Source organism: Eschrichtius robustus, chromosome 1 (genome assembly GCF_028021215.1).
Source record: "Eschrichtius robustus isolate mEscRob2 chromosome 1, mEscRob2.pri, whole genome shotgun sequence".
NCBI classification, from domain to species: domain Eukaryota; kingdom Metazoa; phylum Chordata; class Mammalia; order Artiodactyla; family Eschrichtiidae; genus Eschrichtius; species Eschrichtius robustus.
In genome coordinates this window covers 89776492-89795489 of record NC_090824.1, presented here as the reverse complement: position 1 = coordinate 89795489, position 18998 = coordinate 89776492, and the positions used below count along the sequence as shown (strand labels likewise).

Sequence of the window (18998 nt, the reverse complement as noted above, 5' to 3'; positions counted from 1 at the left end):
AATACATACAAGAAAAATTTAAATATCCCTATTCTTTGGCCTTTCCCACTTTTATCAATTTAGAAGAAAATCACAGATATAGGCAAAAATACATTAGTCCCAGTATTATTTATAGTGTTAAAAACATTGAAGTGGTCTAAATAACCAGTGATAGAGATTTGACTGAAAAATTATGGTATAACTACATGATGGAATGTTATTCAGCCATTAAAATTTATTTTTGAAGATGTGATATTCTTCCATATTTAATTTTGATCAAATACATATACATGGTTTGAGATGTCGAACAGTTCTACACCAATAAATAGCAGTTCCCCTGACCTTCCTCTTCCCCCAAACCAACTCCTGCTCCCAGGACCCCAGAGGCAAAATTTTCAACAGTATTAGTTATTTTAGTGTTTAACTCCCAACTTCTAAATCATGCTTATAGTGTTGTTTCTTGATATTTGCCAATTTTGGGTATCATCCACTGACTTTCTACAATGAAGATATTTAGCTCTTACACCTTCCCATCCCCTCCTAGTTTTGATGTTTATCCTCACATTATAGACTGGTTGGCTTATTAAATTCTTGGCTGGAAATCAGAAGTTCTAAAGCAGTGAAGAAGTATATTCACCGTTGTCTATCCCACTCAAACGCAGATGACCATAAAATCCTTCCAAGAATACTTCTATTAATCCCAAGGAACCCAGGGTTCCATGGAACACCATTTGGAAAACACCAGCCTACAGAAATTTCTGCTTAATTAACCAATTATGTGTGAACAAAGTTTCCGTTTAATTCTCATCTCAGAGAATTATCTCTAAAGAGAAATAAACCTCAGAGATCATCTAGTCCAACTTTTTTATGCTAATAGAATAAAATGCAACTCTGAGGCTTCCTTTACACAGTCGTTACAGGAAAAGTGGCAGGGGTGGGGTATACTTCTTGGAACAGACTTGATGGTAGCTGAGAAAGAGAAAGCAGAGGAGTGTGGTCATACGAGGGCAAGCGAGACCGAGGTCCAGCTGAAGAGGAAAACTATAGGCCAGGGCTGTCAGAAGAGAATTGGTAAAAACTACCATGTAGCTATGGTGACCTCCCCAAGGGAGCTGAACACTTCCTTTTGCTGACAGAGAGCAAGGAGGAGTCAGCAGCCCACCTAGTCTGAAGGTGTGGAAGAAAGGAACCCTGGTCCTAGAATTCATCTCTCTCAATACATTCCACAAACATTTTTCAAGCATCTACTATCAAGTAAGGGAACATATTTTGATGCCAAGAAAATTACCTTTGTTTCTTTTGCAATGTTTATTTTATGCTACCTGCCTCCAAATATACACAGCTTTCCTTTTCACTTAAGTTTTCTAATTGTTTTATGCACATAAATTCTGCCTCTCTACAAGACTATCCTCTTCGTAGCCTGAGGCTAAGACCATCTGAAATACTGTCAAGGCCTAGTTGGGTTGAATATGATTTCAGTTATAATTCTCCTGTGACTAAACCTTCTACATCCAGATAAGGTGAGATAATTTAATAAATTATGTTGAATGAGCATAATGTAGTGGTTCATAACACAGACTCTGAGGTCAGATCGATCCTGAGTTCATCCTAGCCCTGGTACAATTTACTTAACATATTCAAGTCTCAGTTTCCTCATTCGTTAGGATTACAGTTCTTCCTCTCAGGGCTGTTTCAGAAATAAAATTAGTTAAGGTAGATAAAGTGCTTAGCACAGTGCCTAGCACAGAGCAAAGACTCATGAAATCACAATTACTAATGAACTGCGCATTTTCGCTCATGTTATTTGTTAACGTTCTCCGTGGCATCTGACTCCTGGTATCAAAATGTTTGAGAAGCTAATCAGAAAGTTTCCAGGTAAACTTAGAAGCAGAGCCAAAATACTTGGATGGTTGGGGTGAATATTTTATTCAGGCTATTGGAAGCCTTGCCAATCATCCCTACCTCACACGTGGTATCTCATGTTGTGAGTTATTAGGTGCCATTCCAGGCACCTAATAAAGTACTAGTATATGCACAATACACCTAAGCAGCTCTTTTTTTAAGACTCTTAAACATGAGTAATGGAGAATAAATGGAAAGAATAGAAAAAAGGATTACAGAGAACGAAGTAGAAATTCAGATATGAACCATCACTTACTGCATAAAAGAATTTAGTTTCTCTTTAGAAATATATTTCATTCATAGATTCCATTTTTAATATGGAACATTAAGTGTTCACACACAAAGAAGAAAGGAAGGAAGAAAAAATGTTCACACTTATACTCACAAAGTACAGATACATGGTATTCCAAAACACTCTGAAGATTCTAGGTTAGGCCAAAAAGAATACACGCTCTGATTAGGAAATTTAATTCTTCCTGAAAGCATTTAGATGAGATGAGAGTCTTATTTACGTTAGGGTTCATTTCTTCCTTCTAATTCCCCCTATAGGAACAACTTTAGCAATTCTTATACCAAGGCCCCAAAGCTATGCAAATGTAAGAAGTACACCTCTGAATCATACCTATTAAATACATTGGTTTCAAAGACCGCTGAAGCACATGAATCAAGACAGAAATCATACTACTGAGGGAGAAGGTACCACTAAAGATCACTAACCAAAAAGATCAAAATTACACTTCAGTTTTACAGAAGCACCTATTATAACTTAATTGCTTGATGTCCAACACCTAGTTTTCAAGTCCTGCTCAGTCTTGGAACTTCTGCAATTCTACTCTAAGTGACCAGGATATAATCCTGGGGAGGAAGATCTAGGTGTGATTATAATTAATTATATTGACCATGTCTAAAGGAAAGGCCGTGAGAACAGAAAAGGGATGATCTATATGAAAGATAAGAAGGAGGCTCAAGAATGCAGCAGTCATTCCCCAGGGAAGAGAGAGACGCAGTCTGGCAGACCTAAGTATGGTATCTGCCAGGGAAATACCAAGTGTGAGGTGGGGAGGACTGGCATGGCTTTACCTTGCCTGAGAGAAATATTCACCTAAACCACCCAAGTATTTTGGCCCTAATTCCAAGTTTACTTAGACGCTTTCTGGTAAGCTTCTCAAATATTCTGATATGAGGAGTCAGGTGCCACAGGCAGAAAACATAAGCATTCAGATCCCTGGAAAGGAATATCTCTCACAGCATATTGAATGGCATTCTTGTTTATACAAAAAGTAATACGGTGTAGTGGTTAAGTGGCCAGTATTTGGAGGCATAATGGTTTCAAATCATGACTACTGCTTACTTAACTTCTCTGTTCTTCAGTTTTCTCATTAAATAAGAATATAATGCTTACTTCAAGTGTTGTTATAAGGATTGAGTTAATTTATACAAAGCATTTAGAACCCTGCTAGAATGTAATGCTCACTAAAACTATTATAATTTTTCATAATAATTATTAAACACCTCTCAAGATTGTGATTTGGGAATCAAAGCACAATCAACTCTAAAAAAATTGTGATTTTAGACTATTAAAGAAGTGCCACAGGGAATTCCCTGGTGGTCCAGTGGTTAGGATTCAGTGCTTTCACTGCTGGGGCCTGGGTTCTATCCCTGGTCAGGGAACTAAGACCCCATGAGCTACACCGCACCGCCAAAAGGAAAAAAAAAGAAGTGCCACAACGTAGTCATGCAGGAATATAACGTGTGTATGTGTGTGCCTGTGTACAGAGGGGGCAGGATGGCTTTAAAAGGCAGGTAGGAGAGAGGTTATGAAGGGCTTATATCCTATGCCAAGAAGTTTGGATTTTATTTTAAAAGTATCAAGAGGCAGCCTAAAGGTAATCTCAATTGTCAAACCTTGTTAAATGTTAAGATTTTAAGATGAGGGAATTCCAGAAAAACATAGTGAACAGTGATTTAAATATTTTAGTAGCAATTCAACCTAAACTGAAATCAAAACCAAAATGTCAGTAACTTAAAAGACTGCAAATGGAATCCCATCTCCACCCCCCAATATTACAAAAAGAACAGTAGATGCTGTTTCCTGGCTCCACAATCCACTTCCTCCAATTGTTAGAGGCACTGGATCCATCTGTTCCAAGCCTCTACCCGCCCAAGACAAAGAAAAAACCAGTCCTTGTCATCTACTTTTCTGTCAATCTACAGACCTGGAAACAAAATATGGCACTGGAATAAAAAGTTCAGCACTCTTAGATGCAAGCAACATCATATATTATAAATGTTAACATATACATAACGCAGAGTACAAACACAGTTAAAAAACAGATTTCCAGAATATTTAAGACAGAGGAACACACAGGAGGAAAACAAAGCACCTTAATTCAGAGGAAACAAAACAAAAGGCAGCTGATTTCACAAAAATGTCAAAGAGCACACATCCTTTTTTTCACTTCTGCTATTCTAGTCTACTTTCATCTGGTGAAACCAGATAAGTAAGTTTGTTAGAACTGTGTCACAATAATGAAGGCCATCATCACAAGGCTCACAGAATTTTGGAGTCCACTGGCCTTAGAGTTTAGGTAGTCCAATCTTCACTTTCTCTTAAAAATGAGTAGATTAGGCCCAAAGCAGTATTTTCCAAAGTGCAGAGCAAGAACAAGAAATTATTTTAGTTGTTATACAAGCAATACTTATGCACTTAATACTTATGTATTTATTATAATATGTACTAGAAAAAGTTATAAAATATAGCAAATCCATGATTTCACAGATTATCACTTTGGAAGAGGGTAATATTTAAAGGAAAGTCTATTAAAATTTGATGTAAAATAGTAACACAGATGATCTTCTAAAATGCATAATTTATGATGGTGGTATGGTTCATGCCAAGTGAAGTACCATAGCTGTCCCATGAGCAACAGGACCTGTTTGTTTGCTCTCCTCTTGGTTCAAGGTTGTGTCCTGAATGATTAGAAGAGATGTGACCTTTAGTTCAGTGAGCTTGTTGCTTAAGTTGATTTAGAGTAAAAGAAACAAACACTAAGGTGCATACAGAAATTCTACTGTTCGTAGGAAAGAGTATAATATTCTTAAGAAAATAATGGCACAGTAAGTCATTCCTATTCTGGAACTAAGATAACAGCAATTTTCTAGTGCATACTCACATACCACAAGCACCTAAAACAAGAACCCTAGCAACACTGATAACTATTTAAGTTGTAGGTTGTTATATGATCATTTTATTTACTTTCACATGACCTGTCAAAGGAGCAGGGTAATGTAAGAAGAGGTTTTTCTAATATCAATATTTGTTAATATTTATATGAATGTGTTTCTTCTCATTACCTCTTGCCAAAGGAATGAATGACCAGTGATCACTGGATGCCTTTGGCATCAACTTTACTGGTGGCAGAAATATTAATATTTTAAAATTTTACTATGAAATATTTTAAGATTAGATGTCAAAGTATTCTCGCTAATGATGTCTCATGAATTTCAAGTGTGGTATTTTCCAGGGAAGACAAGAAAGTGGGAGAACCATTTCTATCTGGCCATAGCTGCAGTACTTCACCCGGACATCTGAAAACCAGTCTTAAGGGCACCAGGGCAGATGGAGTAATATCACTCTCAGTTCTCGAAATATCTGCTACTAAGAAGCTACATTATTTTCACAAGGCAAAGGGAACACTGTCAGAAGCTGCCAGTGTCCATAACTCTCCTCTCCCAATAGCCCCCACCCCTCCCCGAAGTAGATGACAAGTAGCAAAAGGCAAAATACTACCCCTTTTTCATCTTCTTTTCCCAACTTTGACAACTGGCGGTTTCCTCTAACTCCCATCTGCCTTACCTAGCATTGTGGTGACTAACAATGAAAAAAAGTCCCCGGTAAAATAGCACTTTCCAGGACTTTCCCCCCGCCCCCCTTACTCCGTGGAATTCGATCTTTTACCCAGCCTTTCCTTCGTGTGTCTTCAGTAAAGCCGCGAGGTAAGAATGGACTTTCCTGGAGAGCATGGACTCTCCAATGCCATAAACCTCAGAAACCTTCTTCAAACAACTAGTTCAGAGTTACCTGATCACTGTGGCCACCATACAGTCTATTAATCCCGATCGCAGCAACACTGCGAGGGTGGGAGGTGAGGGAGCGGGAGTTTACCTCTGCTAGCTTTCAAGGAAGGGTCCAGAGAACCATCATCTCTCCACCCTTCCTCCTCTGGCCCCTAGATAGTCTCCAGGCACCTCGCGTCCTCGATCCGGGCCGGACCTGCCCAGTCGGGGCCAGAGCGCCCGCTCCTCCCCTTAAGCCCGACGCCACCAACTTTTCAACCGTCACTATATACTCTTTCTCTTTGGAATTATGATCCCAATCTTCACCCGGCCAGCTCCCTCAGCCCCACTCCTGGAGACTCACCAAGCAGTTCCGGCCACTCCTCTCCGGCCGCGGCAGCTCGGACACCCGCAGGCCGGACTCCAGGCTGCGCCCCAGCTGCACCCTTTTTTGCGCCTGCGCTCGCCGGACCTGCGCGCCTGCGCACTTCCCCAGCGCGGCGGGCGCGGACACACCCCTGCAGCTGGAGCCAATCACTGTGCGGAGGCTTTAAATCTCCTTGCCACGCAGGCGGAGAGCCGGGGGCTCGCCGGTTAACTGGATAATTCGAGTCCCTCGCGAAGGTGGGAAGTGTTCATACAGCAAACATTTACTGAGGGCAAACAGTGTGCCAGGCACTGTGCGGGATGAATGCTGAGAAAAAGAAGGCGAATAGAATGCCTTCCCTGCCCTCTGTCTAGATTTGAGAGAAAGATATGTAAACAAATTATGGTGGACCGAATATAATGCTTGACATATAGAAAATCCGAGGCGCTGCTGGCGCACGATGAACTAAGCTTTTTATTCTTAGGGGTATCTGGAAGGGTTCCCGGAGGAAGTGACTTTTGAATCATGAAGGATAAGCAGGAGTTCCCCCGGAAGTCCGGGAGGGAGATAGAGATTTCCAGACTGTGGGCACTGGAGAGTCCAAGAAGAACATAGCGCCTTCTGGAAATTTCCTTGTAGTTCATCCTATTTAGAGGCTTAAAGTTCATCGTATATCTTCCGGTGTAGGGGGGAATGAGTCTTTAAAAGTTGGCAATGGCCAGATCTTGGAAGAGCTTGCATTTTTGGACTAGTGAACCTGCACTTTACCATGATCACTGAAAATATTGAAGGGTTTTAAGCAGGTCCGGAAACGGTTCCAGGCACCTCTAAGAATAAAGCATAGTGCTGGAAATAAAAGAGTTTCAAAGGAGTTGTCTGTTCCTAAGGAGTCAAGGAAGATGAACCCTGAGAAATATCTTTTCAATTTAGTAACATTGGTGATCTTAGTGAAAGCTATGTGGTGAAATGATGAGGTTGAAAGATAGATTGTACTAGTTTGAAGAGAGAGGAGATGCAGAAACGGGGACAAATTGTAGAATGCTTTTGGAGAGTTTGGTCTTGAAGGGAGGCTGGAAAGAGGATGACAAGGGGTCAAAGTTTTTTGTTTCTGTTTTTTTGTTGTTATTAGAATTAAGACAGGAGAAACTTAAGCATGATAGGGAAGATACAACTGAGAAAAAACTGTTTTAAAGAGAAGGGTTAGTCAGTAGGTAAAGATCTTGAGTGGGTAAGAGCAGAGGCAATCTAAAGCACTGTTGGAAGGAAAGGTCTTGGAAACAAGATAGAGGAGATATCTCCTCAATTTTAATGAGAGGAAGTATTTGTAAGTTTGTATGTTTAGTAACAGGAAGTTAAAGAATTTAACTTAACCATCTCATCTGATGGTCTCTGTTTTCTCTGTGAAGTAGGAGACAAGGTCACCTACTGATAAAGAGTTAGGAGTTTTAAGAAAAGTGGAGACGATTTGGAATATTGTTGTAGAAAGTGATGGAGCAAGTTGACCAGAAAAAAGTAGTAGGACAGGTAAGTGGTGTTGAGGGCCTGTATAAGATTGGAAAAAATGAACTCACCAGTTTCTGCCCTCCTGCGTGGCTTTCTTAAGCAGTAACCACTTCTTGAGGGTAGAAGTGGAGAAAATGAGTTCATTTAGGGTTGGGATGGTGGCTGATATAATGCTGTGGTTCTCAACCAAGGATATTTTTGCTGCCCGGAGGACGCTTGGCAAAGTCTGGAGATTTTTTTTCTTTTCCTTTGGGAGATATTTTTGACTATCAGGACAACAGGTGTGTATGTGTGGGAGGTGGGAGTCATAAGGGGGGCACTATAGGCATGTAGTGTCCAAGGCTGCTGCTGCATATCCTGCAATGCACAGAACAGCACAAGTGTTATTTCCAAAATGTGAATAGTGCCAAGGTTGAAAAACGCTGATCTACGATTACCTTGATGCTCACCAACAGCTGACCTTGGTCTTCTACAAGCTTTCTCTTGGACTATGGCCCTGAGATTATAGGGTAAAGCAATTCTTACACTGCATGCCTTTAAAAGAGAGAATGGGCAGCATACCCCGCACCTTGGTGTTTCAAAGACTTGTGATGTCACAAATACAGAATTGGAATAAGTTCCTCAATCCTCTAGAAGCAAATCTGGATTTACACATAGATGGAGGGAGCTGCTTACTGTGATTTGAGGCACTGAAGGTCTTGTTAAACATAGATATTATTAGAAGTTTTCAATCATATAGGAAATTCACATCATTATCAACTTTAATGTAACTTGGTTTATCTGACTAGTTTCAGTCACTAAAAGAAGATCCTGAGGGAATGGTTATGGGCTAACTTTAATGATGAATATAAATACATTGGTACTAATAAGAATATAATCATTGGTGTTGATGGATTATCTGCTTTGTGACAGGCACCATTCATGGACAGGCACTTGACCTATGTTTTGTCATTCACTCCCAGCAACACCCTGAGAGATAAGATATCAGTATCCTAATTTTAACTCTGAGTGAAGTGAGGTTCAAGAAAACTTGTAATTTTCCCAATATCACAAATTACTAGTACCTAGGTCAAGATTTGACCTGAGGTCTGTCTGTTCTAAAGCTCTTGCACCTTCCATTAAGTTTCAATAAGTTTTACAAGGAAGGCGTGGTTGGAAATTTAGCCACAACTGTTGCCACTACCTAAAGGGAATGGTCGGGACTTAGGAAGAGAGTAGGAGCAAGAGGGAGGCCCAGAAAGAGCAAAAAGAATGAAAAAGAAACGAGGGAGGCTGGTCACAGCACCGTCCGGTGCAGCGGATGAACTCTTCCAGCCTTTGGTCTTCTTTCATTCTTTTGCAGTAAAGCCTCTTTCCTCTGTGTCCGTTGTTCACTCTCGTGTGTTCAAATAAAGCTAGGTTATTGAGAAAGGCTGAGCGCGGAGGAAAAAAAAAAAGGAGCGCGACGGCGGCGCTGTGCGCCTGCGCTCTGGCGGCGGCGGCGGCGGCGGCGGCGGCGGCGGCGGTGGTGCCAGGCGGGGAGCGGGTCCGGAGCGGGCCACCGGACCCGAAGCTGAGGGGGGCGGCTGGGGCGTCAGTGGGCTCCGTCGCCGGGGCCTCGGAGCCATGATGGAGTAAGAGGGTTCGGCTGTAAGTGTGAGTATCCAAGGGCCGGGTTGCGCTGAGGCGTATCGGCGCCCGAAGGTCCCGGTGGTCTGCCACTTTAGGGAGGATGTTGGGCTTCAGGACGCGGCAGGTCTCTGCTCCTGCGGGCTGCGGCGCCGGCGCGGCGGGTCGTCCCCTCTCCCAGAATCGGCGCGGGTTTACGGGCAGGCGGTGCTTCTGGCTTTGGGGTACAGGTTCTCGCGGGGGCGTTCCGGCTCTGCTCCCAGCTCCAGAGGGAAACGTGGCTCCAGAGGGAAACGTGGCTCCAGAGGCTTGACCTTTCGGAGAGGTCGCTGACCTCCTTCGCCCCCCCCCCCCCGGGGCCGCAGGGACCCCATAGACCCAGGTGCCCTTTATGGCCTACACGTCTCAGGCCACGGACACCTTTCCACCTCTTGTGACTGACAGCCTTCGTTCTTTTTCCTCTTTCCGTCTTCTCTCCCTGTGGGATTCGTCTTAATAATAGCAGCTAATTATGGAGCGCTTACTATGGGTCAATTTAATATTTAGTCCGAATCTCAGTGCATAGTTATGGAGAGAAAATGCTTTGCACCCCACTTCCCCTTCAACCTGCTCAATTTAATCATCTTTGAGAGTCAGATTAAGCCATCTTGTTGGGAAGTTTGAGATTTCCATGGCTTTTAGCAATTTGGGACTCCCATCCTAGTTAAGGAAAGTTCTCTTACCTAGCAAATGAGTCTTTTTCCACCATAATGGTTTATATCAAATTTACTCAAGCCAAAATAACTTTTGAGCACTTACTAAGAGCCAAATACTCTTCTAAGCCCCATGGAAAATTTTAAAATTTGTTTTAAGCCCTGTTCTCAAGTGAGTGAAACAATGGAAGATAATATTTGGATTCAATTAGGATTTATCTAGCACCTACTACACATGTGCCAGATACACTCAGGTCTGTCACAAAAAATTAATGAGATATTATAATGAAAGTTGGTTTTTTTGGAGCACATTTCAGATGAGGTCGCTGAGAGTTTGATGGTAATTTGCTCAAGGTAACCTAGCTAGGGTAAGTGGTGAAGTGGTGAAATTCACATACGATGACAAACCTCATCCTTTTCCTGTTACATCAAGTTCAATATTGTAAGCACTTCTGTTGAGAAGCGGCTATACTACAGTTATAGTTTCTAGAGTTAACTATTGAGACTAGAAAATGATAGGAGCCTTAATTAAAGATACTAGATCAGGTTAGTTCACAACCAATTGCTTTGATTAAAAGGAAGATATTTAAAAAGGAAAAACTGTGAGTGGAGATTATTGTACGTATATACATGCATAGAATATCTCTGGAAGAATACATAAGAAACTGGTAACAGTGATAAGTTGGAGGTGGCTGGGAGTCACCAGCCAGTGGGAGAGGAATAATTTTCTCTGTAAGCCTTTTTTTTTTTTTTAATGAAAACTTTTAAACATCCAGAAAAGTAGGAAAAATACTATTTTGAATCCCCTGTAAATCAATCATTCAGGTTTTCAAATCTGTTAATATTCTGCTGTATTTGTTTTTATTCCTGACATTTCACCCCTAAATACTTTATCGTGTTTCTAATACTAATGTGTTTCTAATAAAAAGAACATTTTTTTGCATAGCCCTATATAATAATCACACTGAACAACAATAATTTCTATATATTATCTGACACTCAATCCTTATTAAAATTTCCCCAAATTATTCCTTTTTTTCTTTTTACCATTTTTGATCCATCTTCCAATCAAAGTTTGTGCATTGAGTTTGACTGTTATGTCTCTTGAAGTCTTTTTAAGTCTAGAAGTTACCTTTTTTTCTTTCCCTTTTCTTTTTTCATCATGACTCAAAGAACGTTGTACGATTATCTGGATTTATCTGATTGATTCCTAGTGTTATCATTTAACATGTTACTACAGACTTGAAGGTAGAGGTAATACTTGATTAGTTTGGGTAAACACTTTGGGGACTATATCAAAGATAAGGCTGTGTAGTCTAGTTTTCCCCCTGATAGTGGTGCTAAGATTGATTAGTGGGTTCAGGTGGTAAGTCTGAGTCCTTCCTTGTAAAGTTGCATTTCACCCCTTGAAACCAGCTGTAAGCCCTTTTGTACCTTTATAATTTTGAAACTTGTGTTAACTATTTAAAATACAAATAATTATCTTTAAAAAGACAAAACTCACTGCAAGAAATTCTCTTCTTTTTTTTTCTCTCTCTTTTTTTTTTTTTTTAAACTGAAACCCTGATAACTAGGTGGCATTGTTCTCATAGAAGAGGAAATGAAGTTTGGAGAGATCAAAATTTACTCAAGGTGGTAGACACATTAGGTATTTTTGCTTAACTCCAAGGTCACACTTTTTCCACCATATTTTGTAAACTATAAACTAGTTATGTAAATATAAAATTGTTATTACTCCTGGTAGTTATGCTATTTGTCCCTTTGAATCTTTTTAGACGGGTAATCAATATCTAATGAGATTAGACTTTTTGGAGTATCAGTAAACTGGAATTGATCTTTGTGGTGTGATAGCCTGTAATGAACCACTCTGAAGGTTCAAAATATGTGAAAGTCAAACTTTTTGATGATTTCTGGAGTTCCAAAAAAGTTCCCTACCTGGAACCATTATATAGTCTTGGTTCTTGGGCCTAAAGTCTTCTTTGTTTAAAAATATGAGTTAAAATTTTTTTTTTAATTTTAAAAACAATAATACAGTTGACCCTTGGACAACATGGGTTTGAACTGCATGGGTCCACTTATATGGTGATTTTTAAAAAATATTAAATACTACAGTATTGCATCATCTGTGGTTGGTTGAATTTGTATATAGGGAGGGCTGACTACAAATTATATGTGGATTTTTGACTGTGAGGAGGGTCAGAGCTCCTAACCCCCATGTTGTTCAAGGGTCAACTGTATATGTGTATTTTGCTTAAATTTTTGGAGAGTACAAAAGGATTTATAGTGAAAAGTAAATCCCTGATCCCCATGTCCTCAGTTCTTTTTCCCAGAGGCAATGACTGTTACTAGTTTCTTGAGTATCCCACTGGAGATATTCTATACATGTGTATATGTCATCAGGGTAAATTCTGACATTCATATGTAGAAGTATCTTAGTAGTATAACCTAAAATAATACTACTGTTGAAGGTTATACTCCAGTTTTTATTATGTTTCTGTTACAGACATCTTTGCTGATTTCATTCATTCAACAGATATTGCATACCTATTCTATACCAGATGGTGTGCCACGTAATGGGAATAAAATGGTGAACAAGACAGGCATTCCGGCTTGCTGTCATGGAGCTTACACTCTATTGGGAGAGGCAGTTATTAAGCAAATAATTATACTAATAACTAAATATAGCAAAGATTTAGTACCTGCTTTGTGCAAAACACTATGGACTTTCTAATTTATTCCTCATAACAGCCCTCTAACATTGGTACTGATATTATTTTTATTTTATAAATGTGGACACTGAAGTATAGAAAAATTAAATTACTTGCTCAAGATCACATAGCTAGTAAGTGGTAGAGCCAGGTTTCAAACCCAAGCAGTCTGGCTATATAGATCTTGCTTTCTTCCATTACCCTAATGCAGTGGTTTTCAGTGATGGTTTGGGGATCATCCCTCAGGGAGGTTTGGAAATTTGCAGGGGTGTTTTTGGTTTCAAAATAATTGGGAGGGTGACACTGAGTTTAGTGGATGGAGATCAGGGATGTTAGACATCCTGCAGTGTAAGGGACATCCATGTATAGTAAAAAGTTATTCCACATCTTGTGTCACTTTCAGATGTCCCAGAGGGTTTTTCATGTAGGTGAAAATTGTGTTTATGATTATCTGAGCCTAGAATCAAATTTGTTTTACATATAAATACGCAGTATTATTATTATTATTTTTTTTTGCATAGAGCATAGTTATCATGTAAATCAAGAGACTGGTTTCTTTATTTCAGAAAGTTTATCAAGAGTTGGTCACTATTTTGGAAGGTCATATCACAGACAGCAATGTTATTCATGGTATTTTTATCAACAATAAAATACCTATATCTGTCTGTATTTGTAATTGTCACATTCGTAGTCTTATTTAATATCATGCCAAAGCATTTATATGTTGAAATACATATTGTTTTATAATAAATTTTCTTTTTTATTATAGCTAGCACATTATTTTAAAATTTACATGTGTAAGTTACAGTAGCTCTGAATTTCATTTCAGGAAGGATAAAGAGGTGTTATAAAATATTTACAATAAAAAGAAGGTGTAAAAATATCTTTAAAGAAAAAAATTGTATGGTGACAATTGGGAAAGCTGACTGAGGAGCAGACTGGGGATTCTTATAATAATCCCTCATATTTATGTATGAATGAAAATTCCCATAATGTTTTAGAAAAAAGGGTATTGGGTCTGATATGGTTGAGAACTGCTGCTCTACTGTCTGCCTCAGAAATAGTCATAGTTGTGATAAGTGGTATAAAGAAGGTACTGGATTTTAGGGGAGTAGTGTATAGTGAGGAAATACCTAGCCTGGGAGATCAGGGAGTGCTTCCTCAGGCAACTGACATTTGGACTGAGATTTGAAGGATGAGTAGTTAACTAGATGGAAAGGAGTAAGAGCATTCCAAAGAGAGGGACCAGCATAAGAAAAAGCCCTGTGGGAGGAGCATGTTAGGTGGGAAAAACTGAAAATACCATTTTGTCTGGTGCACAGAGATCAAGGGGGAAAGTAGCTCAAACCTATGTAGTACACATAAGCAAGGATCATATCAGTGGGCCTTGTAAGACTTGTTAAATATTTTGGTTTATGTCTTAAATAATTGGATGCCATTGAAGGGCCTTTAAAAGTGAGGGACTGGGCTTCCCTGGTGGCACAGCAGTTGAGAATCTGCCTGCCAATGCAGGGGACACGGGTTCGAGCCCTGGTCTGGGAAGATCCCACATGCCGCGGAGAAACTAGGCCCGTGAGCCACAACTACTGAGCCTGCACATCTGGAGCCTAAACTCTGCAACAAGAGAGGCCGCAATAGTGAGAGGCCCGCGCACCGCGATGAAGAGTGGCCCCCGCTTGCTGCAACTAGAGAAAGCCCTTGCACAGAAACGAAGACCCAACACAGCCAAAAATAAATAAATAAATAAATAAATAAATAAAGCCAGAAGACCTCTAAAAAAAAAAGTGAGGGACTGAGGCATGAAAACATAAGTGTGTGTGAGAAAGGCATTTTCTTTGTACAGTTGAGGGACTCATAAATCGCATGTTTAGATGGAGGTGAAATTGAAGTAGACTGGAATGCTGAGCCACCTCATGAAAGACAACTGCCATTCAAGAGTCACTCAAACCCCAGCATACTTCATCACTAAGCCTAGGGCCTCTTATTCCATCACAGGATTGAGGAGTATGTCTTCTTTGATCAGCCCCACCTGCTTGACCATTGCCTGGAGTTATTCAAACACAGTGAGGGCTCTTAAAAGTGCAAGCATGGGAATCCAGTTCTGGTCATGACTAAGCTCCTCCTGCAGATAACAACTATTAAATCTGTGCAGAAATACATAAAACAACTAAAATCACTGGAGAGTTACCAAAAGCAAACAGATTCTGGAAGGTAATTGACACTTGGGGAACATAACTACAAGGAGTGATTTCTCATTTTCATGGCCCCAATTTGTGCCAGGTAGGATGGTTAAAATTCTGATAGTAAACTGCTAGTCTTTGTGATCTAAAGAACCAAAAATAAGGCTCAAGACAGTCACAGGTGTTGGACAGTAAGAGGAGAATCCTGGAAAATAGAAACATCAAATTCTGTGAATAAACTCTACCCAAATCTTGGCACACTGTTGAGAACTATGCATGCGTGGAGCAGACTCCAAGAAGCCTGGCTCAAGATAAAAGAACTGAATCAAGATCTCATCTACCTGAGGAACAGAGTTTTCAGTTTGAGTCAACCAATTTATATACTTACTAGAACAAAAATAAATAAAAACTAAAATCAACACTCTTCAGGGGAATATAAAGGAATCCAGAGTCTCCACAAATAACAGTTATGTTTGTTATTTAATTTAACAATTAAATATTTACAGTAGTCAGGATATATTCCAAAATTACTCATGTATAGAGAATCAGGAAAATGTAACCTATTCGCAAGTTAAAAGGCAATCTACAGAGACGGACCCTAAAGTACCCAAATGTTGGGATTAGCAGGAAAAGATTTTAAACTTTTATAACTATGTATTAGTAAAGGAAAGGAAAATGATGCAAAGGAAATGTGCTCATAAAGAATGAGAATGAGATTAAGAAAAGACCAAATAGAGATTCTAGGACTGAAAAATATAATTTTGGAAATAAACTAGGTGGGCTAAGCAGCAGAATGGAGATGACTGAGGAAAGAATCCGTGAAATTGAAGGTCAATAGAAATTCAATGCGAGGAACAGAAAAAGAGTAGGGGGAAAAAAGGGCCTGAGAACAATATCAAAAAATCCATCACACATAATTGGAATCCCAGAATAGGAGGAGAAAAAATGGGGAAGAAAAAAAGAATACTTGAAAATATAATGGCTGAAAATTTCCCAAATTTAGTGAAAGGCATAGATTGACATATTCAATAAGTTCAGCAAAACCAAGAAAAGTAAAGACAAGAAAACCTCTAGTTTATAAATGAAGAAAACCGTGACTGGGTTTTTCATAGTCAAACTGCTGAAAGCCAAAAATAAAAGGAAAAATCTAGAAAGTGGCCCAAAAAACCCAATATGTTATATACAGGGGAGTAATCATGGAGGCCAGAGTGAATAGAGAATATTTAAAATGCTGAAAGAAAAATCTGAGAACCCAGAATTCAGTAGAATAGCCTTCAAGAATGAAAGCAAAATAAAAATATCATCACATAAAACCAAGAGAATTTGTTTCTAGCAGATCTGCATTACAAGAAATGCTAAAGGAAGTTCTTCAGGCTGAAGGGAAATGAAACCAGATGGAAACTTGAATCTTTGTTAAGGGAATGAAGAGCATCAGAAATGGTAAATATCTGGATAAATAGAAACTGTTTTTTTCTTTTAATTTCCTAATACTATCTATGATTGTTTAAAAAAATAAAAGCATCATCTTGTGCAGTTCATCATGTATTGTAGATATAAAACATATACCATAGATCATGGAATGGGAAGTGGGGGTAAATGAACCTGTATTGTTGCCAGGTTTCTACATATTACGTGACGTGGCATGTTACTAACACTGAATACAGTGTGAAAATGATAAGGATGTATATTCTCTATCCTAGAGCAACCACTGTGGAAAAAAATGATGCAAAGAAGTATTGCTAAAAAGCTAGCAGAAAAATTGAAGTGAATAATGCAGAAGAAGACAGAAACAGAGGTACAGCCAAACAAAAAAATAGGAGATTAAAAATAATAAAATGGTAGACTTAATCCACCCATATCAGTAATTTCATTTACTTTAGCAGAATAAACGTTGATTCGGTGCATACAGACAGACTGACTAAAAGTAAATGCCAAAAGATATACCTTTCAAACAGCATAAGAAGGCTGGAGTGGCTATATTCGTATTAGATAAAGTAGATTTCAAGATAAAGTATATTGCCAGAATTAAGGTGGTTATTTCATAATAATAAGAGGGTCAGTTCATCAGGAAGACAGTCATAAATATGTATGTGCCTAATATCAGAGCTTCAAAATACATGAAGCAAAAATGGATACAATTAAAGGAAGAAAGAGACAACAATCAGTGATTTTAACAATTTTCTCACCAATTGATAGACAACAGGCAAAAAAATCAGTATAGATGATGATTTCCACCCAACAACTACAGAATATACTTTTTTCCCCAAAGGTACGTATAGGCCAGATGCTTGTCTGTAAATCAAGTCTTAATAAATTTAAAAGGGTTGAAATACTACAAAATATTTTCTTTGACCATAATGGGATTAAAGTAGAAATCAAGATGTCAAACAGAACCCGGCAAATATTTGGAAATTCAGTGAAACTGATAAATCGATGAGTCAAGGAAGAAATTGTAAGAGAAATCAGTAAATATTTTGAACTGGATGATGAAAATACAATACCTAAATCTGTAGGATAACTGTCATAGCCAAGAGGAAACTAAGAAGACATGATGATTAAACGTATGTGGTATCCTTGTTGAAATTCTGCAAGAGAAAAAGAATACTAGGTGAAAAAAGAGGAAACAAAGTATGGACTTAAATTAATAATAATATATCAATATTGATTTATTAATTGTGACAAATTATACTAATATGAGATGTAAATAATACAGGAAAAGGGGTGGGCTATATGGATACTCTCCTACGGTTTTTTGCAACTTTTCTGTAAATCTAAAACTATTATAGTTTAAAAGTGCTAAAATATTTGTAGGACACAGCTAATGTAGTTCTTAGAGGGAAACTTATAACTTAAACACCTTCTTTAGAAAAGTAAGGTTTAAAGATAATGAATGAGCTAAATAAAGTTCTACCTTAAGAAGCTAGTAGATGAAGAGCAAGATAAACCCAAAGTAGATAGAAGGGAAGAGATAATAAAGACAACAGAAGAAATCAGTGAAGTAGAAAAAGACAACCAGTAGACAAAATTACAAAGCCAGGGTTCGTTCATTGAAAAAAATCAACAATATTGATGAACCACTTGATAGACTGATAATGAAAAACAGATAACACAGATTAGTAGTATCAGAAATGAAAGGGATCACTACAGATCCTGTAGGATAATAAGGGGATATTATAAACAACTTTATGCCAACAAATTTGATACTATAAATGGACAGTTTCTTAAATGTCAATGTACTAAAAATGTCAATGTGCTAAAATCTGAATAAGCTTATATTAAAGAAATAGAATTAATGAAAAAAGGGTTTCACTGATGAATTTTATCAAGTATTTAAAGAAGAAATAACATCAGTGTTATATAAACTTCCAGAAAATAGACAAAAGGGAAACACTCATTTCACGAGGCCAAAACCTGATAAAGGTGTTACAGATTGAAGAGAAAATTACAGGGACTTCCCTGGTAGCTCAGTGGTTAAGAATCCACCTGCCAATGCAGGGGACACGGGTTTGAGCCCTGGTCCGGGAAGATCCCACATGCTTCAGAGCAGCTAAGCCCATGCGCCACAATTACTGAGCCTGTGCTCTAGAGCCCGTGAGCCACAACTACTGAAGCCCGTATGCTTAGAGCCCGTACTCTGCAATAAGAGAAGCCACCACAATGAGAAGCCCGTGCACTGCAACGAAGAGTGGCCCCCGCTTGCTGCAACTAGAGAAAGCCCACACATAGCAATGAAGACCCAACACAGCCAAAAAAAAAAAAAAAAAATTATAAAAAAAAAAAAATTACAGAACAGTGTGTCTTATGAACATAGACCCAGAAAATTCTAGGCAAAATATTAACAAATCATAATACATCATGACTAAGTGACCAAAGATAGATGGCTAGGTATCTGATAAAGCAAGTACTGTAGAGTAAAATGGTAACCATAGAATCTAGGTGGTGGGTATATGCGTATATGGTAAACTGGGTGTGGGATATTCACTATAAAATTCTTTAAATATTT

The 18998-nt window shown here is 38.7% G+C and overlaps 2 protein-coding genes across 3 annotated transcripts in view; one reads left to right on the top strand and one right to left on the bottom strand.

Moving 5' to 3' along the window:
* The window catches only part of SNAP23 (synaptosome associated protein 23), a 36604-nt gene extending 30213 nt beyond the window's left edge, over positions 1–6391 (bottom strand). Inside the window, exon 1 of the mRNA XM_068550119.1 lies at positions 6302–6391. The gene's annotated coding sequence lies outside the window, so the exon portion shown is untranslated. The remainder of the gene's footprint in view (positions 1–6301) is intronic.
* Positions 6392–9319: 2928 nt separating this feature from the next.
* ZNF106 (zinc finger protein 106) overlaps positions 9320–18998 on the top strand; it is a 61798-nt gene continuing 52119 nt past the window's right edge. For both annotated transcript variants that reach the window (XM_068550068.1, XM_068550063.1), the window contains exon 1: positions 9320–9442. The gene's annotated coding sequence lies outside the window, so the exon portion shown is untranslated. The remainder of the gene's footprint in view (positions 9443–18998) is intronic.